At 41.7% G+C, this 27,640-nt stretch overlaps 3 protein-coding genes across 6 annotated transcripts in view; 1 reads left to right on the forward strand and 2 right to left on the reverse strand.

Moving 5' to 3' along the window:
- Hdc (histidine decarboxylase) overlaps positions 1 to 5,427 on the reverse strand; it is a 93,625-nt gene extending 88,198 nt beyond the window's left edge. The window contains exon 1 of one of the 4 annotated variants that reach the window (XM_070209759.1): positions 5,348 to 5,427. The gene's annotated coding sequence lies outside the window, so the exon portion shown is untranslated. The remainder of the gene's footprint in view (positions 1 to 5,347) is intronic. The other 3 variants (XM_032436656.2, XM_015174539.3, XM_032436657.2) reach the window with 3 other exon arrangements.
- KCNQ (KCNQ potassium channel) overlaps positions 1 to 27,640 on the forward strand; it is a 62,935-nt gene that overhangs the window by 9,485 nt on the left and 25,810 nt on the right. The gene's annotated exons all lie outside the window — the stretch shown is intronic.
- The window catches only part of LOC6626107 (zinc finger protein 224), a 39,752-nt gene continuing 31,242 nt past the window's right edge, over positions 19,131 to 27,640 (reverse strand). The window contains exons 11-12 of the transcript XR_004304079.2: positions 19,331 to 19,567; positions 19,131 to 19,270 (exon numbers count right to left, since the gene is read on the reverse strand). The gene's annotated coding sequence lies outside the window, so the exon portion shown is untranslated. The remainder of the gene's footprint in view (positions 19,271 to 19,330; positions 19,568 to 27,640) is intronic.

Genomic DNA, 27,640 nt, shown 5'->3' on the forward strand with positions numbered 1-27,640 from the left:
CCTGGCTGCCCCCTCTCCACTCCCTCAACCCATCTGCTGCGGCGGCTGTGGACCCATCGTTAAGTTTCGCTTTTCAATATCATTTATCAGCGCTTTTAACGTTGCATGAAAATTGAAAATTATGCGCGCCTGCCTTTTATTTTTAATTTACGTGCAAAATGTTGAATGCCATTAAAGAAACACACACTGCATGAGTATGCGTGTGTGTGTGTGTGAGCGCGCTGTGTGTGTGTGTTTCTGGCATTTTTGTAAAAATTTTGCGCACATTTGTGATACGTTCGTCTTGATAAGCGTTCGCACACACAATTTATGTTGTATTTAATCAGATTGGAGCCAGCTTTTCAAAGTACCTATGCCCGTCTGCCCATACGCCCCCTCCATCAGTTCCAGCCCCCACCCTGTCGATGATTATCAACAAAATTCTGTGAACTACAATTTACGTGCTGGCAATTTGTATAATTGATTAAATATGCGTGCCACAGGCGCTTGGCACGAAAATCGCGCACAATTTGCAACTAAGCCTAGAAAAATCCTTTACGATATACGAAAAAGAAAAATATAATAGTAATAATTAATATGCTAACCCAGACCTAAATACTGCCATATAGCCAAATATCCAAAACTATTTATTTTTTTGCTTCGGCAATATTATTATTAAATTAGTGCTCATAATTATGATGTTCTCGGCACACACACACACACACACACACACACACACGTGTTTGTACATAGGTATTCCGAGAGCTATAGAGACCTCTCTCTAGAGACCTCTGCGATAAGGCACGTCTGGAATTGGGTCGCAGCAAACCCCACCACAAGCCCCTACTTCCCACAAGCCCATTTTATTGGTCCGTAGCATGAAATGGCGCTGACTGTTCCAGTTTTTGTTTTTTTTTTTTTTGTTGTTTTTTTTTTTTCTTTTTTTTTCACTTTTCCTTTTGTTGCTGTTGACTTTACGAGCCCAAGCAAAAATATGAAGTACACGACAAATTATTTGCCGCTGCTGTAGGTCGCCAGCTAGCCGGGCAGAGAGCTGAGGAGCTGCGGGGCTGTGCGGTAAGTTATGCCAGAAGTTGACATGAACATGGGGCAACACTCAATAGCAGTTGACACATGGCATTTGATTGTGTTTCTCCATTAGGCGAAAACCCCTTTGGGCATATATTACTTAACCATCACTCAAGGATATTGTTAACGGCTATAAAAATGACATGAAATGCTCCCAAATGTATCAAGGTCAAGGCAATAACCTAGCTGGAGCTCATTTTATGTGCGAATTCACGCCAATCCCTTGATTCGATTAGCGAGACTGCGAACTGGTTGTCCGTTTTAATAGACAAAAAAATAGAGCTTAAATTTAAAGATATCTTTTTTGAATACGCAGAGTAAACGAACATAAAAACAAATGGAAAATTGTCTAGAAATTTGTAAAATAAATCTAGAGAATAAATCATCAACAAAATGGAATTTCCCATGAGTATTGCCTCAGTTTTGACAAATTAATGCGAGCTAGGAGAGCCCCGAGCTAATGATTCGCATAATGTCTCACTAAATTCGGCAAATTTTGCCAAAAATAGAATAAAGAAAATACCTTTAAAAACAAAACAGAAATTCATAATATAAATAAGCCCAGTTTCAGTCTAGAAAATGTATTACAGCAGATTAAATATTAAAAAATTGTATAAATCCATTTGAAAGCCAAAAAAAAGTTGAAACAATTACTAAAGCAGACGGGACCTTGAATAAAAAACGTTGTTTACACAAAATGATAACTCACAGGGCCAAAGGGTCGTGTCTGCTTTCCATTTTCATGATGAAATTGAAAAAGTTGCAACAGCTCCTTTTTGCTATTCGCCCGTATGTTGCAACACTTTGGTAATTACATTTTTAGTTGCAACTGTAATTGAAAATGAAACTGAACTGCGAAAACGAAACTCAAACTACATACAAAATGTTCCTTTATGATAACACACTCATAACATGTTCAAATTGTGCTGCGGCGAGAAAATACAATCCACTCCCCCCAAAAAAAAACACACACACACATGCACACCTTTTGTTGTGCTTGCGACCATAAAATCTGGAAAAACAGCTGGAAAACAACCACGGAACGAAAAATTGCACAAAACTAACTTTCACTGAAATTTTTATAGCGGCTTCTATAGGTTTTTAAGGGGTGATTGGCTAAAGGACATACAGGTGTTAATAGGGGGAGGGGTGGGTGGGGTACAGGGCGATCCTCTAATAAATGTTATACTGCAAATTGCACTCGACGCCTCATGCACCAATATATCACAACATGCCGCTGCCCGTTGCCCGCTGACCTCGCCTTGTGGGTGGCCCGTGTGGCATGCATCTGAATGCCACACCCCGCTGCCCGCTGTCCAGCCGTAGTCAAAGCCTGTCGTTGCGTCCAAGCGGCAACCTGGCTGGCACATATTTTAGCATAAAACATTTGCATAAAACTTTCACGGCTTATGGCGCACGAATGCAATGTAAAAGTTTCATTGTGCGCATTGGCCATACACTTCGTGTACTCAGTGTAACACGCCCATACGATTGCCGTACTCGGCTCCGCCCGGTTGGTTACTTTCAATTTTTATAAATTTAATCCATAGCAAACAACAGCAATAAGCGCCGTGGAAAGCTGACAGCTGACAGGGTATGCCCAACTGCGAGATGATCTATTTGGTAGATTATCGATTCATTTAGTTTTATGAACGATTTTCAATCCAAAAGAGATGTGAATCGAAGTGGAAAAATGGTGTGGATTATAGTTCTTTATGCTTTAAACAGCTTTTTAGCTAGTTGGCAACGCCACATTAAATCTTAAAGGCAAACTTTGTTATAATTTTTAGGCTCAAAATTGTATTCAATTTTTTTCCTACTTAAAAATCCAATATGAAATGCAATTCTTAAAGCTTATTGATTTTATACAATATATATATATGTAGAAATAATATACTAAATATCAATTAGCAAACAAAATTACATCAAAATAAATATAAATATCATCTATTCAAATCTAATTTTTCAGATTTATTTATTGTATATATCCAAACGTAATTTGCTATTGATCGGACAAAAGCCACAAAAGCCCCAATGTAAGATAACTTTATTAGAAGAACATAATATAGAAATTCTTTAGAGATGCATGCATTTTTTAATTAGAAGAAATTACCCGGCATAGCTCGGTCTATATATCAATACATTTTATGCTCTCTGTAGTTATACAGTATTCTCAGGCTGTATTTTCTTTTACTTCTTTCGCATGTTTAGCAAATTGTTATTGCCTTTAGAATGGTTATAAATACAATTTGATTTAATTAGATTTTGATCAATGAATTTTTTTAATTAAAGCAATGAATTATTTGTAAACAACTATGGAACAATCGATTCAGCTTTCGAAATTGTCGTTAAGGTATTATTGAAACTGATTGTTGAATAATATGAATATGAATAATTTATAATTTTAACCTCACCTCATTAGTGCAATATGCCCTTTCGACTAAGTAGTGCTGGGTACACAAACTACCATTGGTGGCACAACTTCGCTAGCTCCCAGGAGGAGTCTTTGCAATTTGCTCGAACGCACACCCACCCACACACAAACACTCATCTACACTCACACACACACACACACACTGACACTCCATGCCTCTCCCTAACCAGAGCCACGCTCACCTGCTCCATGCTCAATTTTTTTTACCTTTTCTTGCGAGTACTCAAAGTATTCACTATTTTTTTTTTTTTTTTTTTTGCTGGCTCTGCTTCTTGTTGCTTTTGTCAGCCGTCCGCTGTGTGTGGCAGGTTCGGCTTGACTTGGTTTCGCTTGCAACATTTCGTTAGGTTCAAACGAGCATTTTGGCCCGCAGGCAAAATGCTGTTCATAAATTGCATGTTGGCTTTCGTACATGTGTGTGTGTGTGTGTAGTTTGGTGTGTGTACTGGCATGTACTCCATTTTGTGTTTTAATAGACCCTCTTCGCATTTAAACTGTTATGCTTGGCCTGGCCCGGGCACAAAAAGGCCTTTCCCCCTTTTATCGCTTAAGCCAAATCAGTGTCGAGCTATGGCACACATACATATATACATATATATATATATGTGTATTTTACCTCATCATAGCCGCCCTATACGCCTCCCCAAACCACCTTTCAGTTGAGGGTAGAATCGATAGTTTGCAACTAAAGTGAAATTTACGTTTGTCGACTCTTGCGCCTGCAGTTTAAAGCTGACCCAGGCATAAGCTAGCCTTTGGCCCACAGCCTTTAGCTGGAACTGGGCCCCGAGCTGAACATGTAAAGACCCATCAATTTCAGGCTATTCCGCTGAGGCGCGCACACCCACCATTTAATTTGCGGTTAATTAGCAAAAAAAAAGAAGGTAGCGAAATAAACTAAATATGTAATTAAAAATTGTTGTTTGCCTTGCATATTAGTTAATTTGAGAACTTTGCTCTCATATAAAAACTAAATTAAAATTCGAAATTTCCGTGTGTCTAGTTTATGTCTTTATGAGGCTACGCCTCTTAAGTGGCGTGGGTGTTGTATTTATTCAATTTCCCTTTTGTTTTTGTTGGTTTTCTGTTATTTATTTTTTTCGACCCCTTCGATTATGAGCGAAGTGTTAAGTGATTTATGCGTATTGTTAGCCTGGCACGAAACTTTTATTACTGTCGGGGCCCCATGTGTGAGGCCCTAATGCGATACATGATATATGCAATGTTGACGCGCGATGCCAGCGATACCGCCTGTCCATTATATAAAAATAAATGACAATCAGATAAAGCATATAATGAAACATTTCAAAGCATTTATTACAATACAGAATAGTCAAATAAAATAAAATGTCGTGACAAAATGCTAAATGCCAAAGATTTCAGCGATTATTAAAGCTATCTCTTGCTGAACTCTGAGTACTTTTAGAGACACTAAAATAGCCGATAATAAATCTAGTTACATAAATAAAAAGCAGTGAGTAAAAGCTGCTTGCTATTATGGCCGTAATGTGCTTTAAAGCTGCACTTTCAGTGATTCAGAGCAAATAGTTATATAGAAGTTACATAATTCAACTGGGTAAGCTTTAACAGTAAAGTAAGTTTAATCCTTACAAAACGTTCAGAAGCTTTAAGAATGGCTCATTCGAATTGGAAAGCTTAATACATGCGATGTATAGGCCACACGTGAAAGCTTTCAGAAGTTTTTCAGCTTTAAGATAAATACTTTATCTACTTTTTAAGAATTGCTTATTCTAATTGGATATATTTAAAATGACAGCAAGCCACGTATGAAAGCTCCACACATTAAAAATTATATTATTCAAATTCAAAAGCTGTTAAACTTACTTTAGCTTCCTTTGAAAAGTATTAGGTTAAAAAATCTTGTTCATAGGGTTGTAGCTTGGCACTAAACAAGACTAAATAATTGAATGTGACTTTATTTAAAAGATATACTGCCTAATATTGCTGCGCTTTATTTAATCTCATGCCATGTCATAAATTCCATGTTTGCCAAAACAAATCAATTGTTTTACACTTATTTACAAGCTAATTAACGTTGCCAAATCACAAACACAAAGAATCGAAATTATTTCCGCTTAAGTAAATAGGCAAATAAATTGCAAACTAATTTAATGCATATAATAATTAAATAAAACCGAGACAAATACATTAAATGCAACAGCAACAAAATGGGGGAAGAGTAAAAAGCAATGTGCTTTGCATATTTATTTGAGCATATTTTTAATGAGCTGCGTTTCATTTAATTTACAACAAAATGCATTTACAATTAATTAAAAGGGACACGGAAATCAAATGTTGTAGGAGGGTGTGCCAATGTATGTGTGTGTGTGTGTGTGTGTGTGTTAGTTGGTTGCAATTAAAATAAATTTGCGCAGGATATTAAAAAGTTGCACATGGTCTGCCGCAACACATGACGTATACGCAACGCGGTCACAATTATTGCTGCTGCTTCTGCTACAATTGTTGTTGTCGTTGTTATCGTTGTTGTTATTGCATTACGAGCACAACACAATGCAGTGGCACACACTCTCGCACACACTTTGGCATTATTCGAGTGTTTGTTAGACTATTTTCACCAGAGGCAACGCCTGTTAGTTATTAGTTGCGGTTGTTGTTATTGTTGCGGCTGTGTCAAGTGTCAGCGACAAGGCTTGAGTGCATTGTTAGCTGCACTTGCAACGCCTAACGATATACGGAGGGGTGCGGTGATTGGTGGCACAATGCCATTTGTTAGTGCCTACCTTCAACCGACTGCATTCCAAAAATGCAAAGAAAAACTACACTCAATATGCATACAAAAATAGTTCAAAGGAAATTCGCGTAGCACTCGTTGCACCACACGACATCTCATACCCCGCACCCATTGCCCCGGGCTGTCAGTGCCATATTTTTGGCTTGGTTTCATTAATTTACATATTTAGTAAGTCATTCAAAATGCGGCTTTCTTGTTATTTTATTTTAGCTCTTTTTTTGTTTGCCACATTTCCTGGCACTTGTTATTTTTAGTCAACCTGTGCGGCAATCGCAATGCGGCACTAATTAAAATTCATTGTCGGATATCGCAAGTAGGAAAACACGCAGATCTGCACTTGACTTCCATTTCCTTTCGCTTTCAGCTCTAGTCTTAAACCATAAAAATAATGTTTATAAAGTGCCTTAAGCGAGCGTTTCAGACTGAACAAAGCGCTAAATCAAGTTGAAGGGCAGCAAAATGTGCTGAAACATATGCGTATATAGCAATATTTCTTTTCAGAATAAGAAAATAAGTTCAAGTAATTCTTTGTAAAATGTGGCGGAAATGATGCTAAATAAAATGCCCTATCCCTTATGCCCCAATATTAGGGGCATATTAAATAAAAATATTTTTTGTTTGTATATTTACATCTATCATTTTTGTATTATCTGGAACTCATTTTCGATAGTTTTCATGCTTTGAAAATTAAAAATTTTTTATATTCAAGAACCCACATCAAATTTATTGAGGCTGGAACTACATTTTCGCCAAGCTAGGCAAAGAAACTTTGAAAGGCTAAGTTAAAGAACTCATAAGAACTTTGTTTAGGTCCAAAAAAAAATAAAAAATTTTATGGCTTTATCAAATATATCCTACTTATAAATATTCCATATAATAAGCAGCTGTATTTTGTATAGTATTTTCTGTTTAGAAGAACACATTAGGTCTCTGGTGAATTTTGTGGAATCTAAAATGCTAAGTCTATAAAATAGACAAGAAATTTAACACGAGTCAATTGATAGAATACCATTTAATATGCCCAAAAACCTAAGCTCATCAAACTCTGCAATCAACATAAAAAAAAAAACTACAAATGCTTTTTTGCTTCGCAAGCCACATTCTGTTTACAGGGTATACAAAAACTATAAAAGCGCAGCATTTGAGTGCTTTTGATGCGTTTGGCATCCGTTTAGAGAGAAGCAAGCCAGTTAGCAGTGTGAGGCTTATGCAAATGAATGAACCAACATAAGTCAGCGGATTATGCTAATATGGCAGCCGCAGCGAGTGTTGACCGAAATTGTGCAATGTTTGGGCTCTAATCAGAAACTACACCACCAGCAGCAGCAACAGCAACAGCAACAGCAACAACAAAGCGAAATTTGCATTAAACAAAATCACGTTGATGTCCTTAAAGATATCCCAGCTAATTGAATTCGAGTTTCAGCAACGATATTGAGCTCAAGTTGGCTCAACTGAAGCGTTGCAAAGCGATTTAGGCAGCTATCTCAATTGGAAAATTGTGTGAAAATGTGTGGAAATGGCAAACGAGTTAAGATCATAACAAGTTTTTTCTTACTCTAGCGCTCATACACTATCAAAATGCATTACAAAATATTCATTCAATTTTCATAGTTAACTCATGAATAAGTTCCTGCCAAAGGGAATTTCATGCTTCACAGTGCAGCAAGCAACCTTTAACAAGCTCGGACTTTGTTTTTCTCGCTCTAAAAGAGGAGAAAAACGTTGACACACAAAAAAATTTTTAGAGGTAGACAATAAAAATTGTGCCAAAAGCAAGCCATAAAAAAATGCATCATTAATGTCTTCATCTACGGCTATTAAAAAAAGTCTTTAATAGTATGCAATTTTAAGACTAACAAAAAAACAGCTGAAAAAAAGTATGCACGTATTTTTTATGATGTGTTAAATATCATGTGGTTGCTTTTATTTCAGTGTTTACGAACACTTAAATTGATAAATAAATAGGCATTGAAACGCTGCCAACTCGTGTTGACACTAAGAATAATCGCCATTTGCTCTGCCAACTTGTTGAGAGAAAATTGCCAAGCATAAATTTGCCTAACAATTTGCAATTGGCATTGCCAAAAGTGCAAAAAAAAGCACAAAATATATCAAATGTTCAATTTATCTTGGAATAAAAAAATATATTGGCTTAATAAGTTTGGCAAAGATTTATGGAATAGGCGAAAAAGTCGATACAATGTGATTCATCAGCTGTTAGGAGCAACATTTAAGAACAAAGTGCTTAATGCGAAGATTAAACAAAATTTGCTTTATTTATAAGCACTTTTTGTTTATCCGCATCAGTTCTAAAAAACAATATACTAAATGAGAATGTTGTATAGAAATTTGCAGCAGTGCTTATAAACGATTCAGTGCACATTCGGATATCGAAACTACTACTCATTTTATAACACTACACATATACTCTTTGTTTTATATATTAGCTCCCTAAATATATATCATTTTATACTAATAATATAAATTTTATTTTGGACATGCAACAGTGTTGGTAAACATTAAATTACACTATCGAATATCGCAACTTGTGCTCATTTCGCAGCACACATTTTGTTCAAACATATCCTTAACCAAAGACAATATAAAAACAGTGTTTATATTGTCTTTTCCTTAACTACATACAGTCTCTTAAATTAACCAAATATACATTTTATATGGGCAAATTGTTGCATTTGACGTTATCGGCAGCACCGAGGGTTACTCAGTTGGTTGCGTGCGATATTATCGGCCACGCCGATATCTTTTTGGCATATGGTCGGAGTATGCGGGGTGAAGCTGGGCCCACGGCGGAGCCCAAAGTTTTGAAGGGTGGCAACGCCAGACATGCGATCCACGGCGCCAAAAGCGACGATTGCTATTGGCCGCCCGTTTCGCTCTTAAAGGGAATACGAGGAGAGTGGATCGCATGCCCTTGGATATGCCCTTGGCCTTCATTTGGGCCGTTGACCCAAAAAAAAATGCAGCTGTGCAGATGAGCAGCAACGGTGCCCGCCTCGCAAATGTATGCGTGTGCCGAAATTCGGCACCGATGGTGTGGCTGCCAAAAATGTGGAGGAGTTGGATTTGTTCAGCGGTTAACGGCGGGCGTGCCAGCTCGAAGTGAGCAAAAAAGTTGGACATTGCATTTCTGCTTGACAGAGTAAAATTTTTTCCCTTCTGAAAAATTAAGCCGGCACATAATACCAATGGCTTAACAGACGAATAAAAGTTTTGTTTTTGTGTTCTTTGCCATGTAATAAATTTACATAAATCAAACCGCTCGAATCACAAAGAAAATATAATAAAAAAATTAAAAGAGACTTAAAAATTTAAGTGCGACGAGAGACGAACCAAATAAGCCAAAAATTAACGGCTCCGGCACCAAGGAGACCAGCTCGCGCACCAGAGAGGCCCACGAAATATTCAAGGCCAGGATTCAGTGCAGCGGCGCAAACCAGCCATATCCGCGACGCCGCCAGCAAGCGTCGGCGCAAACGTGAAGGCGACGAGACGAGCCACCAACGACCGGGCTCCAACAACGAAGAAGCGGCCACAGGCGAGACCCCGCCCACATCCACCGAGTGAGTCCGTTCCATTGTTTTGCCCATCCTCGTTCGAGCCCCTGGCAGAGTCAGAAGAAGACTCCTAATTGCACTCCCTGAAAAGGAATAGATTTTTTTTTTTTATCGTTAAATTTGGTTAATTTGTATTTATAAAATATATTCATACATACATAGGCACTTACGCCGAGCTTCACTTTAGAGTGCGAACGGTGAGGAAAACTCCAACGGTGATGCATCTGCGCCTGTAAAATATAAAAAAAAAAAAAAAATCTAAAATTAACTCTTGCGCGAACTATGCTCACATATTTACCTAATTTGAATTTACGCATTTATATCGCCCCTTTCCACCCCCAGAGAGCTCTTTAGGTAGGGTAAGGTAGAATTAAGCGATTTAATACATACAATACACAATACGTGACATACCCAGTAGTAAGTAATTGTGCGGGCCATTGTTCCTAAATCGGGGCAACGATTGCCTCTAAAGTGCCTCATTGCGCGTTTCTTTTGCGGCGACTAGCAATATCCTTGTAGTGTTTCGTCGCCTGTTCCATTCAGTGTTGTAAAAAAATAAAAAAAATTAATTCTATAAGATAAGAGAAAAATTTAGGAATTAATGCGCTGTGTCAATTAGTATAAGTATATGCAGCAGTAATACGCACCTGTGAAGTTAATGAATTATCCGCTTGCATGAGATCCTAAACAGCTGCAAGATAAATGCCATAAGCAATGATTATGATTGTTATACATTTTAAGAAAACGCAACCAATTATACGCACCTATTGAAAGAAATCATGTCCGGCTAAAATAATATTGCTGGGGAGAGTGGGCATTATGGCCGACACGGGCTAATATAGGCCATTTGGTGGCCAAAATGAGGGAGACGAGTGGAGGTGATCGTCTCATGGTAGGGCGGGTACGCTGGGTCCGGAACCGGGGCCCGATCTGGAAGAGTAAGGTGGATAAATAGTGTTTTTTTTTGTTAATTTATATTGAGTGTCTTACCTTTGTTGTTTACATTTTCATAGTTGTTACAGCTGTGTATTTTGTTCATGAGTTAGTAGTTCCGAATATTTGTTATCGATTATGCGGTTCATTTTGAGTAGTGTTGTGTGAGTCTATTTTGCTACAGACGTGTAGCTTTGTTGTTATCGATTGTGCGGACTGCGGGCCAGGGATGGGACCACACCCAGAGAATCCGATGAGCCAGCCGGCGCGGCCCACTGAGAAACAAGCAGTTCCCTAACAATATGGCGCCCAATTTGAAGAAGCACTCGGCTTCTTTGAAGTCGGTGTGTAATCAAAGAAAAATAAATACGATAAAAATGAAGGTACAGAGGAAAGGACTCCCTTGGCTTCAGGACCCACACCGCTGAAGTCTTATGTGGCACGAGTAGGTAGCTCATAATCGCGCAGCGTGTAGTGGGATCCGAGAAGCACGACGGAAGTAGAGGTTATCTGAATATCCATCCATAAGCATGAGGGGTTTTTTTTTGTAGTGGTTGATGGCCGTTCGCATGTTGGCGAAACATTTGCGACTATCCATCGTTCGCCTGGTGGTAGCCGCAACGACAAAGGCATCTCATGGTTAAAAAAATGTGATATTAGGGTAGTTTAGTCAGATGTTATTTATTCAATTAGTTGTTTTTGTCTCATTTTGTGTCAATGTTGGATGTATGCTGGCCGTAGTTATACGAGCTTCGGAGACCGGTGACCCAGGACGATATAGAGCCGAGCCGGCGCCGCATCTGTCACACAGCATATCCCAAGAATGGCCAGAAGAGCGACGGAGACGGATCTTGCCATGGTGTCCATTGACATGGGGTGTTTTCTTGTCGCGGTTGATGACGGTAAGTCACGTTTGCTAGTTGGTGAACGTTCGCGACCGTCAATCGTAGCCTGGTGGTAGCCGCCATGACAAAATAACCTGTGACGAAATGTGATATTAGGGTAGGTCTGACTAGAGTTTGTTTAATGTTTTCTATTTGTTTTGTCCCACTCTGTGTTAACGTTTGGTGTGTGCTGGCCGTAGTTAAATGAGCTTCGGAGGCAGGTGACCCAAGACGATATAGAGCCGATCCTGCGCCGCACCTGTCACACAGCATACTCTAAGGGTGCACAGAAGTGCGACAGAAACCAAATAGCCTTCAAGGTAGCGTTCCTTGCATGCCGTCCGTCAGTCAAACTGACGAACTGAGCATGGGACGAATGCTTAAGTGTTGTCCACTGTCCAGATTATGCGTAGATTATTTAGCCTGTGTTAGGATTTGTCTTCTCTCCCCCAAGTATTTGAAATTAATTAGAAAGAAAAAAAATTTAATTTTGTGAGTGTTTTTGTGGTCGATGTGTATTAATTTATTATTCTTTATTAGTAAGATTTGTTAGTGGGTGTTTATTTATTTATTAATTTATTAGAAATATTAGTAAAGTTTTTATAAGGGTTGTAAGCCTTGTAGAAGAGAGGGGTACTGTTCTCAGAAGGGATAAGTATGGCTGAGGAACAGGTGTCTGATTGGGCTTCTGACGCTGATGGGGCGTCGGCTCTGCCACCGCCGCGCCCAGCTGGAGGGCTGGTGCGAACGCCAATGAATTTCCGGGGATTTCCAGAGAGACAGATCCCGAAAGAGGGTCACCTGGTAGACTTGGAGAAAGAATTGGCGCAACAGGATAGACCTCCACGGAACCTGGAGTTCCCAAAAGCCCCGAAAGACTCAGTGCTCAAATCGGCGGCAAACGCGGCGATCGCTCAGGCCCACCAAACATATCTGCATGCTCTGCCATCTGGCATCAGCGAGTCCATCCGCGAGGAGATGCGAGCTGGCTTCATGGAAATGATGAAGGGCATCATTGATGTGCTTAGGCCGCCAGGGAGCCAAACCGCCGAGACTAACACTGCGCCGAAGCCGCCAAGACATGTCGAGCCGGGACCGCGAACAGGCGCCATCCCGAAAGAACGGGAAGTGTTCCAGCGCGAGGCATTTCCACCACCGGTGCCACCGAAGCCACGTAGGCAAGGCGCACGAGGGGCGGAGTATTCGTCCAGCAGCCCAGTTTACGTGGCAGATGCTCAGTCGAGGAACTGGCGTAACCCGAATAACCGCCATTTCCGAGTAGAGGACCGGAGAGCGGATGATTTTCAACCGGAGGAGGCGTACGCCAACGTGCGAGAAACTGCGTACATGAAGCTCGAGCGGTGGAACGTCAAGTTTGACGGCGAGGACGCGATGAATTCGGTCGAGGACTTCGTGTTCCGCCTAGAGTTCCTGCAGAGGCAGTATCAGTGCCCGTGGAAGGAGGTCCTGCGCGGTTTCCACCTGCTCCTGACCGGCCGCGCCCGCGAGTGGTACTGGATGCACGTGCGGCATTCTAGGGTCGACAGCTGGATGCAACTGCGGCATGCCCTCTTGGACAGGTTCCGGGGCTACCAGACGGAACACGAGGTAATGCAGGAGCTTCTACAACGAGAGCAACAGGCCAGCGAAGGGGTGGATGATTATATCCACCACATGCGTCAACTCGCCGCGCGATTCCAGAAGCCGCTGAGAGACCGAGAGCTGGTGAGGATTATAAAGCGTGGTTTAAAAGAAAGTCTGGCGAAATATATTTATGCCATGGACGTACTCACCGTGGATGAGCTGCGCCAAGAGTGCCTAGAAGTGGAGAGGCACATGGGTCGCAGAAGCCGGACTGGGTACCTTCAGCCGTCGCGTTGTCCACAAGGAACGAGGCCCGTAGTCCACGAGGTTGAAGTTCCACCGCATCTTACAGAAACGCCACCGGGAGAACTGGAGGAGGCATTCGTGCGAAGCAGGAACTCATCCCGAATTGTATGCTGGAACTGCAGACAGTTCGACCACGTCTTTAGAGACTGCCTGTCCAAGGAGCGGAAAATATTCTGCTATAGGTGTGGAAAGCCGGACACGTTCTGCTCGCAGTGTGAAAACTGTCCGGGAAACCCCAGAGGGAGCGCGGTGATGGCGGGACAGACGCGTTCCGGGACGGCGACCGCGGGAAAGCAGGAGAGGGGCACCCACCAGAGCCAATAATCATTGGAAAGGAGACGGAGATTTGGAATAAGGATCAGGATAAGGCTAATTATAATAATAGTATAAGCAAAGGAGGAACACTTAGGGGCTTACCATACGAAGAACGTGTTCGGGCATACATGTCGGCCCGAAATAGAATTTTTGGTGAGCGACAGCTGGAGGGGATGACGCTAGCCACCCGGAGAATGGTGAAGGCACGTGCGCGCTTCCGCAGACGCAGGATTACCAGGCGCCAGGTCGTCGAAGCGGTGAGACGGGAGGAGAGTATAGACCCACGAGTATTCGCCGAAGTGGAGGTCGCTGGAGCCAAAATGAAAGGGTTGCTGGACACGGGGGCCTCAGTCAGTCTGTTGGGACAAGGATGCCGGGAGTTAGAGGAGAAACTGGGATGGGAAGCGCGGCCATACGAATCGATGGTGAGGACAGCGGCGGGTGCCAATCGCCCAATTTTAGGTCGCGTTGTTCTGCCTGTGAAATACGGGAATAGAACGGAAGATATCGTATTTTACATGTGCCCGGACCTGCGACAGGAACTATACCTGGGAATCGACTTCTGGCGAGCCTTTGAGATCGCACCAGAGCTGCTCGGTCCGGCCAGAAAGTCCGAAACACCACCAGAGGCATCTGAGGTAACGGTAGCGAACCCAGAGGTGGCTTATTACCGGGACGACGACGACTGCGTAACGGATCCGGAAATGTGGGACCTGGACAACGATCAGAGGAGTCAGTTGGAAAGCGTGAAGCGCAGATTTCTCCAATTTGAGAAGGATGGCCTAGGGAAAACTCACCTGCTGCAGCACCGAATTCAGCTGATCGAGGGAGCAGAACCCGTGAAAGACAGACATTATCCGCTGTCCCCGGCCAAACAGGAGATCGTGTGGGCCGAGGTGGATAAGATGCTAAAGTTGGGCATCATCGAGGAGAGTGACAGCCCCTGGAGCAACCGGACGACGGTGGTGATGAGGCCTGGGAAGAACAGGTTTTGCTTAGACGCCAGGAAATTAAACAGTGTAACGGTAAAAGACGCGTACCCGCTTCCATGCATCGAGGGCATCCTATCGCGAATCGACGAGACTCATTTTATCTCTAGCGTCGACCTTAAGTTCGCGTTCTGGCAAATAGAGATGGAGGAGAAGAGCAGGGCGTATACGGCGTTTACTGTACCAGGGAGGCCGCTGTACCAGTTCCGCCACATGCCATTCGGGCTCTGCAACGCCGCTCAACAGCTTTGCAGGCTCATGGACAAGGTAATCCCGGCGAATCTGAGGTCCAACGTATTCGTATACCTGGACGACTTGCTGATAATATCGGCAGATTTTCCAACGCACTTAAAATACTTGGAATTGGTGGCCGAGTGTCTGAGGAACGCGAACCTCACCATAGGCATGGCGAAGTCGAAATTCTGCTTCCGCAACCTAAACTACCTGGGTTTCATCATAGGCGGCGGGACGCTGCGCATGGATCCGGGAAGGGTAGAAGCGATCCGGAACATCCCGAATCCGAGGACGGTCAAGGAACTACGAAGCTTCTTAGGTACGGCGGGGTGGTACCGCCGATTCATAAAGAATTTCGCTGAGATATCGGTACCGTTGACTGATGCCCTTAAGAAGAGAACGGGTAGATTTGTGTTGAGCGACGAGGCCATAGAAGCCATAGAGAGCTTAAAGTTAGCCCTCACCACAGCCCCGGTGTTAGTTCACGCAGATTTTCGAAGACCATTCTTCATCCAATGCGACGCATCTCACTACGGAGTAGGAGCTGTGTTGTTCCAGCTAGACGACGAACAACAGGAAAGGCCGATCGCATTCTTCTCGGCCAAACTCAACAAGCACCAGATCAACTATTCGGTGACCGAGAAGGAATGCCTAGCCGCCAAACTGGCCATACATCGATTCCGGCCGTACGTGGAGATGATGCCGTTCACGGTAATCACCGATCATGCGAGTCTGCAGTGGCTTATGAGTCTCAAAGACTTGAGCGGGAGATTAGCCAGGTGGTCCCTCGAACTGCAAGCGTTCCCTTTCTCCATGCAGTACCGCAAGGGAGCCGACAACGTCGTCGCAGACACATTGTCCCGAAGCGTGGAAGAGGTCGAACTGACCCCGGAAGATCTGTTGGGATTTCAGACCCCGGAGTTCGAGAGCACCGAATATCGAGAGCTGATAAGAGAGGTGATGAGCCAACAAGGGAAGTTGCCGGACCTTAGAGTGCAGGACGGACTTCTGTTCAAGAGGACCGTGCACGAGAGCTTGGAGGATGAGGTCGAAGGCACAAGTTGGAAGCTCTGGGTGCCGGAGTCGCTGACGGCAGGACTCATCCAACAAGCACACGCGGACGAGACGTCAGCTCATGGAGGCATGAGGAAAACGCTGCACGCGCTGCGCAGGCAATATTATTGGCCCAACATGGCCATACAAGTCAGGGACTATGTTCGGAAATGCGATACATGCAAGGAGACCAAGGCACAGAACTACCGAATGCAGGTCGGAATTGGGGAAGAAGTGCGCACCGACCGCCCCTTCCAGAAGCTATATATCGACTTCTTGGGGAAGTATCCACGGTCGAAACGAGGGCATGCGTGGATATTCGTCGTCGTAGACCACTTCTCGAAGTTTACCTTCCTGAAGGCCATGAGGGAAGCCACCGCGGCGGATGTCGTGAACTTCCTAGTGCATGAGGTGTTCTTCAAATTTGGCGTGCCGGAAGTGATCCATTCGGATAATGGACGACAATTCGTGTCAAAGTCGTTCGATGCGATGGTCCAGGCGTTTGGCATTACTCACCTGCGCACACCAGTGTATTCGCCTCAGAGCAACGCCGCCGAACGCGTGAACCGCACAGTGCTGTCGGCAATCCGAACCTACCTGGGTCAGGATCATCGGGAATGGGACGCGTACCTACCAGAGGTGGAAGTGGCGATCCGGAATGCGGTCCACAGCGCTACGGGAGTCACTCCGTTCTTCGCGGTCTTTGGACAGCAGATGTACCTGAATGGTTCCAGTTACAAACTGGCCAGGAAGCTGAGATCATTGGCCGACCACAGTATTTCTGACCTTGACGCAAAGGACAGACTGGCTGTAATCCGAAGCCAAGTCAAGGACCACCTGCACACCGCATACGAGCGAAGTCGCCAACGGTACGACCACCGCGCGCGACAGCTCCATCTGGAACCGGGACAGGAAGTGTGGAGGCGCAACTTCGCACTAAGCAGCTTCGGCAAAGCCTTCAATGCCAAGTTCGCCCGGAAGTTCTTGAAGAGCCGCGTCGTCCGAGCCGTGGGAACCAACGCCTACGAGTTGGAAGATCTCCAGGGACGCGTGCTAGGCGTCTTCCACGCAAAAGATATACGAACATAATCGTAATTTGCTCACCTTCTTGCCAGGCAACGGCGGCGGCAGCGCCAGTCCCCCCTTTTTTTTTGGGTCAGCAAAAAAAAAATATAGATTACTTGTCGTGGGTGTGGCCTACGTTGGGCATCGTTATTAGCCGGCTGGGTCAATCCATGAAATGCGCACGCAGATTCCTTGTAACTGTCCTTCATGTCGTTACAATAATCTGCGTGGTGATGTTGCATTTGACGTTATCGGCAGCACCGAGGGTTACTCAGTTGGTTGCGTGCGATATTATCGGCCACGCCGATATCTTTTTGGCATATGGTCGGAGTATGCGGGGTGAAGCTGGGCCCACGGCGGAGCCCAAAGTTTTGAAGGGTGGCAACGCCAGACATGCGATCCACGGCGCCAAAAGCGACGATTGCTATTGGCCGCCCGTTTCGCTCTTAAAGGGAATACGAGGAGAGTGGATCGCATGCCCTTGGATATGCCCTTGGCCTTCATTTGGGCCGTTGACCCAAAAAAAAATGCAGCTGTGCAGATGAGCAGCAACGGTGCCCGCCTCGCAAATGTATGCGTGTGCCGAAATTCGGCACCGATGGTGTGGCTGCCAAAAATGTGGAGGAGTTGGATTTGTTCAGCGGTTAACGGCGGGCGTGCCAGCTCGAAGTGAGCAAAAAAGTTGGACATTGCATTTCTGCTTGACAGAGTAAAATTTTTTCCCTTCTGAAAAATTAAGCCGGCACATAATACCAATGGCTTAACAGACGAATAAAAGTTTTGTTTTTGTGTTCTTTGCCATGTAATAAATTTACATAAATCAAACCGCTCGAATCACAAAGAAAATATAATAAAAAAATTAAAAGAGACTTAAAAATTTAAGTGCGACGAGAGACGAACCAAATAAGCCAAAAATTAACGGCTCCGGCACCAAGGAGACCAGCTCGCGCACCAGAGAGGCCCACGAAATATTCAAGGCCAGGATTCAGTGCAGCGGCGCAAACCAGCCATATCCGCGACGCCGCCAGCAAGCGTCGGCGCAAACGTGAAGGCGACGAGACGAGCCACCAACGACCGGGCTCCAACAACGAAGAAGCGGCCACAGGCGAGACCCCGCCCACATCCACCGAGTGAGTCCGTTCCATTGTTTTGCCCATCCTCGTTCGAGCCCCTGGCAGAGTCAGAAGAAGACTCCTAATTGCACTCCCTGAAAAGGAATAGATTTTTTTTTTTTATCGTTAAATTTGGTTAATTTGTATTTATAAAATATATTCATACATACATAGGCACTTACGCCGAGCTTCACTTTAGAGTGCGAACGGTGAGGAAAACTCCAACGGTGATGCATCTGCGCCTGTAAAATATAAAAAAAAAAAAAAAATCTAAAATTAACTCTTGCGCGAACTATGCTCACATATTTACCTAATTTGAATTTACGCATTTATATCGCCCCTTTCCACCCCCAGAGAGCTCTTTAGGTAGGGTAAGGTAGAATTAAGCGATTTAATACATACAATACACAATACGTGACATACCCAGTAGTAAGTAATTGTGCGGGCCATTGTTCCTAAATCGGGGCAACGATTGCCTCTAAAGTGCCTCATTGCGCGTTTCTTTTGCGGCGACTAGCAATATCCTTGTAGTGTTTCGTCGCCTGTTCCATTCAGTGTTGTAAAAAAATAAAAAAAATTAATTCTATAAGATAAGAGAAAAATTTAGGAATTAATGCGCTGTGTCAATTAGTATAAGTATATGCAGCAGTAATACGCACCTGTGAAGTTAATGAATTATCCGCTTGCATGAGATCCTAAACAGCTGCAAGATAAATGCCATAAGCAATGATTATGATTGTTATACATTTTAAGAAAACGCAACCAATTATACGCACCTATTGAAAGAAATCATGTCCGGCTAAAATAATATTGCTGGGGAGAGTGGGCATTATGGCCGACACGGGCTAATATAGGCCATTTGGTGGCCAAAATGAGGGAGACGAGTGGAGGTGATCGTCTCATGGTAGGGCGGGTACGCTGGGTCCGGAACCGGGGCCCGATCTGGAAGAGTAAGGTGGATAAATAGTGTTTTTTTTTGTTAATTTATATTGAGTGTCTTACCTTTGTTGTTTACATTTTCATAGTTGTTACAGCTGTGTATTTTGTTCATGAGTTAGTAGTTCCGAATATTTGTTATCGATTATGCGGTTCATTTTGAGTAGTGTTGTGTGAGTCTATTTTGCTACAGACGTGTAGCTTTGTTGTTATCGATTGTGCGGACTGCGGGCCAGGGATGGGACCACACCCAGAGAATCCGATGAGCCAGCCGGCGCGGCCCACTGAGAAACAAGCAGTTCCCTAACAAAATTTTGAAATGAGAATTATCTATAGTGTTTTCAGCAGTGTTGGTAAACTATTCAATGCACTTTCGACTACTGAACAATTTCTCGTCTTATACCACTTATTTACTCTATTTGAGTTTTTGCTCCGCACGAAATGCCTTTCAAAATTCCTCCACCAACATATTTAATTGCTTAGAAACCATAGAAAATCCTTAGCAATTAAGTGTGGATTATAATTGTCAAATTAAATTGAAACTTTCGTCATGCGATGCTCATTTAAAGGTCGTAAATTTAAAATGAAGTACTCGTAAAATATAAAGCCGCATAAAATGTCTAAGAGCTGGTTTGGAACATAGCATGCAATAATTGCATTTTTAAGTACCATTATCAAAGGATAAGAAGAAAGGGGAGCCTGTTATCGATAGCTTTCCAGTCATGCAAATACATTAAGCCCTTGGTCTGGAAAAACAACTTAAAATACTAAAGTCTAAAAGCTGCATTCAGCAGCTGTTTTGCATAGAAATACCTACAAAAAAAAAAATGTTTGAAAATAAGCCGCATAATGTTGACTTTAATCGGCTTAAGTTAAGTTTTGGGCAAAGTTGCGGCAAATCAATGATTACAACTAACCAGACTGTTTAAAAATTTATAGAGCCACAAGCAAAGTTTGTCAACCGAGCCAGCAGAGAATCTCCCAACATGTGTACGGTAGAATACACAAATACATTTCTACACATACACTTAAGTGTGCATAATCAAATTTCACAAATGAATTCGTGCAATAAAATCCTCTCATCTGCACGAGCAAGCAAAACAGCTGGCCAAGTAGAAGGTCTCGTTTATATATACGAGTTGAAAGGGGGACTTATAGATAAGTATTGTGTTTGAATAGTCAAATGAAACAGCACTGTATATGCTTTAAAGACAACTTCTTCAATATCCTTGAAAGCACATAAAAGCTGTAAGCAGGATTAAAGTTCTGTGGCATGGGCAGTAAATAAAACTAAAGCTTTGCATCAATCGTAGATGATGTACTTCGATAAAGAAACTGCCAACTTGTCTTGATCTTTAGCAGTGTTATACTGATCAGTCTAAAGAGCTTCGAAAGATCTTTGATGATTAAAAGTAACCCATTCTAAAAGATTGGAAATCCCCAATTTCTGGTACAGATAAATAAAATGTTTTCTAAATATCTTTGAAAGTTTTTATAAAAGCTTAGCTAAAGCATTAAACTTTCTTCAAATCCTAGGTAGTTATAAATAAATCTTGACAAATGTAAACAATAAGAAAATATGTTTTTCACTCACGTTAAAAACAACAAGAAGCATATAAATTACTTTAAAAAATATCAAAATACCATTTGCTGCTTCTAAAAAAATATACTTAGTTAGATACAGGTACTCAACTCTTCATCTGTGCAAAAAGCTTTTGAAAGCCTTAAAGTAGATTACATGGAAGGTCTCCATATGGCTTAACGCGAAAAGCACAAGTAATCAACCGAAATTGAACGCTGCCTATTGCCCCCGCTTGCTGTTTTAGTTGGCTGTCTCCTATTGTAATCTAACGGCTGCCACATTCAGCTAATGTCATTGGGCAAGGGCTCAACGTGAAATGCCTTCAATCACATACAATACAATCACACATAAGCAGACAAGCTGAGATGCCATCAATGGTTGTGCGCATGGAAACAAGAGGCACACGGAAACGAACCATTTACTTTGGTGATGGTGCAGTCGAGTGTGCCACCAGTTAATTTTGAAATCTGTCAAAAGGCATTCAACAAATTAAACTCAATTGGCACATTGGCCCGAATGCTGGCACGGCTGGCCGACTCCATGGCAGGCAAATAAACATGGCACTTGGCAGGCACCGGATTACATTTCACATTTCATTTGAGTCAGAGCCGTGGCCAGCAGCCCGACTGTGCCGGCACATATGGCAACAACAAAAACAAGCCAGACAAGCAGCTCAACAGAGTCGTCATAAAATTGGTCATCATAAAAGCCACAACGCTGTCAGCCAAGTTGGACGCAACTCACGAGCTGAGGCATTTCGGGCCACAAGTCCAGAGCGCAAGATGGGCGAGAGGAGGCAGAACCAACTGCTGCATCGTCCATAAAATTTTCAAGTGCAGTCTTTTAGGCTCAGCGTGCGCCAAATGCGAAATTGGACATGAAAATGAGAGGCATAAAAAAAGTGGCAGCCGCACTAGCTGCAAGTGGCCCCAAGTAGCAGCTGCCACATTTAAGCAGGAGACGGCTGAAGAGACGGATACGCCACGTCCGGCCGCAAAACACGAAAAGCACAACAAAACCAGAAAAAAGAAACAAACAACAAAATCAAAAACAAGAAAAACACGAAACAAAACATGAGAAAGGCCCAAGTAATTGGGCAATAACGAAGCTTTTATGCTCTAGAGATTGCCACAGTTTTCATTTTTCGTTTGCAGGCATTTGTAATTCAGACATTAGCTCGTTGTACGAACTATTCCATTTATATATTTATTAAAAATTTTCCAGATGTAATTACGTTTTCCCCCCGCCCCGCTTTGCTACATGCTTCCAATTATTTGTACTGTCTTGAGCCCATTAAAAGTCAGCAAGGAAAATGTTTCGAGTCCAAATCTACTTTTGGATTTCGCTTAATAAATTTTTGATATGCATTGCGGGAACATTGAAACAGTGAATTAAGAAAATATATTTGTTTATCTAATATTTTCCAAATGCAACTGCCTTAAGTGAGTTTTTTGAATAATAAAATTTTACAAAATATTCCAAAAGATCCCTTGAAATTTCTATCCTATTGAAATATTTGTAGATATTAATATTTATAATATTTCAATGTTTTTTTTTTTTTTCGTTTTCCTTAACATCAGATATATTTGTTTTGATTTTCTCCTCCAGTAATATTGTTTATTTATATTTGTTTTTCAAAGTCTAAATATTTTCTCAAAGCAGTAAAAAATGATATTATTTTATAAATTACCCTCCAAATGCATCTTTGGCCTCGAAAAATGGCTGAACAAAAAAAAAAAAAAAATGCTCCTGAAAATCATTTTTGCTTATATTTTCCGCGTCATTCAAATGCTGCATCATTTTGAGTGGCCATCAGCAGCTTATGTTATAATAAAGTGAATGGAAAAATCTAATGTCCATTTAAGTGCAAAGTGCATTTCCGTAAGTGGGCCGTGGCTGCAGTCCTCTAAGTAATGCGGCTGCCCAAGTGTCAAAGCGTCGCCGTCGCAGCAAAAAAAACTATAGCATACTTTTTGGGTCTCTCTGAGTGAGTGTGTGTGTGTATGCTCGTGGAGCAGGGAATTGTTTCGTTTTGGTTTCGAAATGAAAGAAAATGCTGTTTAATGTGCTTTTTATTATTTACATCCGCGGGCAGGCTCTTGCCGCAGCGCCTCTACTCCTACCAGAGCCCATAAAACAGAAGCTCATCAGACATTTTTTTTTTTTATTATTGTTATTATTATTATTTTGTGGCACAGTTCCGGTGGCGGTCGCTTTCATTTCTATGCAAATTTTTAATGCCTGCAGCTAAATGGTTTTATTGTATTTAGTTGAAATTATTCACGCCAACTAACTTTAGCCAAGAAACAGAAGCCAGATTTGTATATACGTATATGGAGAGAATACTACAGAGATATATTCGCTACAAATGGCTGTGATTGTTTCCCTTTGAAGCGCAGCAGTTTTAATGACTGCTTTGCCCAAAAAGCGGTAATGATGCCATCAAAGTGATATTTGCCGAATCAACCAAATGCAAACAGAGTACCTATAACAGATATATATGTACATATATATTAACGACTGTGTAATTGCAAATATTTGCATGGCACGGCTAGCGATTGGCCAATCAGTCGTAATGACACACAGCTCACATTTGCAGTCGGCAATATGCACATATGTATATTGGCAATATGTCCGGCCGGGCCGCTGTTACCCATCTATAAATCAATAATATCGATTTCATTTTTTTCTGCGCTCTTCTCTATATATAAATATATATACATATACATATGTTTTAAGTACAAGTTGCGCCACTGACAACGTGCAACAAGCCGCAGAAGAAGAAATATAAAAGCAATATCGTAGCCAATGTCGATGGGTCAGGAGTGCGACATTGCTTTTGGGGGTTCATCAAACTTGCAACAGCAGCAGCTGCTGCACCAGTTTGTGGCAGGAGTTAAACAATAAAAAAAGAAAAAAAAAAAAAAACAGGGAAAATAGAAAACAGCTGTTGCATGTTGCAGCCAAAACTTGTGCATATTTAAAGTCGAACGCATCATGTTGAACTTTGGTAACTTTCGAACATGCTTCCGAGTTGGGTTTTTGTTTGCGAATTGATTTTCTGAAAGCTGTTTCGCCTTCAAGTTTTGATTGCTGTCTAACACTTTACAAAGGCTTGTCTGTTTTGCTGTTGGCTGAAGCCAGAAAGTGTAAAATTGAGGCGGAACCCATAAATATTATATTAAGAGCATTTTTTACATTCGTAATCAAATACTTTTATCCGTCGAGTATAGATATATAGAAGAGTATCTACGCTTCGAAAGACAATTGCGCATATTTTATTTCATATTAAAGCTTACAAATTTATTTGCTTACATCTCTTTCAACACATTGTTGCCCTCAAAAGTTCATATTTTGATGGCAACAAAACAATTTTTTTCAATGTTTATTTTTGGCTCGAAGTGTATACAACATTGAGGAAGGTATCAAAAAATCCATAAATCTATAAATATTTTTGATTAGCATGGCGAGCATCAGCTCGTTAAAGGTTTTAAATTCAATATCGCATGCTGAAAAATGTATCATATTTTTTTAAGTAAGCTATGAATATGGATGTATTCTGCATCAAAACGCAAATGCAATTTTTGACTCAACATAGATATGGGATATATATATGTATATGTATAAATTAAATCTGGAAGAGTATCCAATCTCCAATCTCCATGTTTTCACATATCAATTGATTTTCTAAAATCTTTTTCGCCACAATTTCGTCTTTGAAAGTTTGCTTCTGATTGACAGCAAAACCAATTTTTTAATCTTTAGAACTGCTTAAAACTATTCAAAACTGCAACTTTAAACTTATGCAAGCTTTTAATGCTGTCTGCCCCATGAGTATCTGTGCCTGTGCCTTAATGAAAATGTGGCTTTGTAGTGAAAGTTATTGGGAAAGTGTCAAAGGCCAAAAATGCAATAATATGTGAAGGCTATGAATACAGCGAGTATTTTATAATATGTCGTTACACACACAATAACAGCCAATACAAGCACACACACACACAGGCAGCGCAGCTTCCATTAAGAACATTGCAACATGCCCGCATTGACAAGAGGGTGACTTTTGGGGTTCTGGTTGCAGAGAGAGAGGTGTTGGGGGCGAGGCTTGGTGGTTTGTGTGTGCAGCGGTTGCGTTTTAATTTATGCATATCAAATGTTTTTGCGGCGCACTTTTACTTTATAACGTTCCACACCAAGTGGCAGGCACAGTCAGCGCAAGAGAATGTGCCACAAATATGGAACGTGAGAGAGGGGTGAAAGGGGTGTGTGTGTGTGGCAGGTTTGAGAAGGAGGGAGCGTGCGACAAAAACGTAGCAAGTGCCATTGAAGTGAGTTAATTATTCAAAAGTTGCTCATACGTAACGTTGCGCCAGAGCCGCGCACTAACACACACACACATATGCATGGACACCCACAGACACACCTGTGCAGTCAAGTTAAATGGCACAAGAAATGACAACGCGTCGTCCTTTAAGCGAGCACTCGGTGCCTACTCGTTGCCAGTACTCAGGGCTTACACGTAATGTGGCTAAGAAAAGTGACAGAAGCCACCTAATTGTCGGCTTGCAACATGTTGCATGCCACCAGTCCGCAGTCAATATGCGATACGCTTAGACGTCACCTTTGACGTCTTCTGCATATCATAAATGGCAAAATACTTTCCAGTTGATTGACAATCCCGCACTTAGATGGGCGCATATTTGCGCTTGATAACAGGTTGGCAATCACAAATGTCTCGATGCTTGACATTTCCAATTAATTACCGCTTAGCTGCACTCAAATGTGGCACATACAAACGCATTTACTTGTGCCAATTGTTTGCGTCGAGCAAACACAAAACTAAACAACGACGACGACAAATGCAAATGCCACCAACGAAAAGCCAAATGTAACTGGGAGGGGCATGTGTAAAACAAAGGTAAAGTAACAGTTGTTTGTTCACATAGCGCGCTTAGTTTGATTTGTTTTTCGAAAATAATAATATGTTTTTAATGTTCTAGAATGGTCTCGAAATGTCTATTACAGGAACACCACAACAATTCACGACATTTATAAAACCCGCGAGATTTGCTTAGAAGGGAGGCTTTTAAGAACAAACAGAGCCAATGAGAGAGAACGAATAGAGAAAGAAGCGAAGAACTAAGAAAGGAAATTTCCTGAGATTTGCATAGAAGGGCAATTTGAATTTGCTAATGACTTGTAAATGTCAGATTTCAATGCGTTTGCCTCCAGCTATTTAGACATACCTCTTATTCAGATCCAAACTGGCCTTACACTAATTCCATCTATTTATTTACTTTATAGCGTTGGAAATAAAGTCTGCGTTACAGAAAATACTGCACTGCTTGTATATGAATAATTCGGAGAATTATCATTCATTTTACCGTCAAAGCAATCACAATTTTTTAACCAAAATTTTGCTAAAAATACCTTAAAATACCTTTCCTACTGGAAACGATGCACCCCAAAAAGTATGCTATGATATTATAGTTGTGAAAATAGTTGTCCAGACACGAGCGCAGGAATCATGAAATTTTTATCTCATTACACTATAATAATAAAGTTATCAGCTATGTAAACTAGACCCCCACCACAAGCCGACCCGTCCCCGAGGCTCGCGTCACACATTAATTAGTCGACGCGTGGCTTACAATGAAGGCAAATGTCAGTTCAGCATTTAATTAGAGTTGACTCACATGTTCGACGTGAATTTATTAAAGCAAAAATCTCACAACCAATTTACTTATGCGCTGCTATAAGTTTAAGCCCGAAGCTGATGGCTCAAAGTTTTTATCGCAAGAATTTTCGGTTGCCAGAGCTATGCGAGATTCTTGAGCGTAAGAATTTCTTAGCGCAAAGTTCTGATGTAAAAATAGACCAGAAGTATATGCGAAAAGCCGCGTATATATTTATTCTGACTTTTAAACTATTAAGCTGCCGTTGTAGAACAGCTTACGTAGCCTCTTGAGCTGCTTTAAATGCTCTGCTTGCTCTTGCTTATGGCTCCGTTCCAGCCAAATGCAACTGGAGTTATGTGTGCAGCTAACAATAAATAAATGTACATATTTATGTGTGTACAATAATAATAATAACAGTAAATGTGCATAAATATCTAACATGTATTTATGACCGTGTCTAGTTGTTATTGCTCATACGCCCCGTGGTGCTCGGCTGCAGCTGACAACGTAACTCAATTTCATGATAATTATAATTACGTCTGCCGCTGTGTTATTTCCGTTTCATGTGCGTGTGTGTGTGTGTGCGTGTGTGTGCCACTTTTTGACGAGGCCACCTTCATATTGCGCATCAGGCGTTAAAATGTGGATTACGTTCAGCACAACTAAGTGCTAATGACATTAGCTGAAAGTGTTTATTTAAATCGCAGTCGATAAACATCAACACAAGACCAGCCACAGGCTACAGTAGATTTAGAGCTTAAAGCGTCGAAGAGCTTTCGAAATAATACCCAATGATACTACTACCTAGTTGAAGTACATAAAAGTACAATCGAGTTATTCTAACAACTTAATGCTTAAGCATCTCAAAGCACAAAAAAGCTTTAAAGCCGATCGAAATACGAATTAAATTTATTTATTCTGAAAACTTAGTTTAACAAGCTTACATGTGCTTAGTTTTCCTTTAAAAGCACATTCAAGCTTTAAGAAAGCAAATAACCAACACGTGAACACACAAATATCTTTAAGCCGAAAGCTTTCAAAAGCTCAACTGACATTTTAAAGGCCCTTTCTTAAAAACATTTCAGCGATACGAAATAAATTAATCGACATGCCGCTAAT

The sequence above is a fragment of the Drosophila virilis genome, chromosome 5, assembly GCF_030788295.1.
Source record: "Drosophila virilis strain 15010-1051.87 chromosome 5, Dvir_AGI_RSII-ME, whole genome shotgun sequence".
Classification (NCBI taxonomy): Eukaryota; Metazoa; Arthropoda; class Insecta; order Diptera; family Drosophilidae; genus Drosophila; species Drosophila virilis.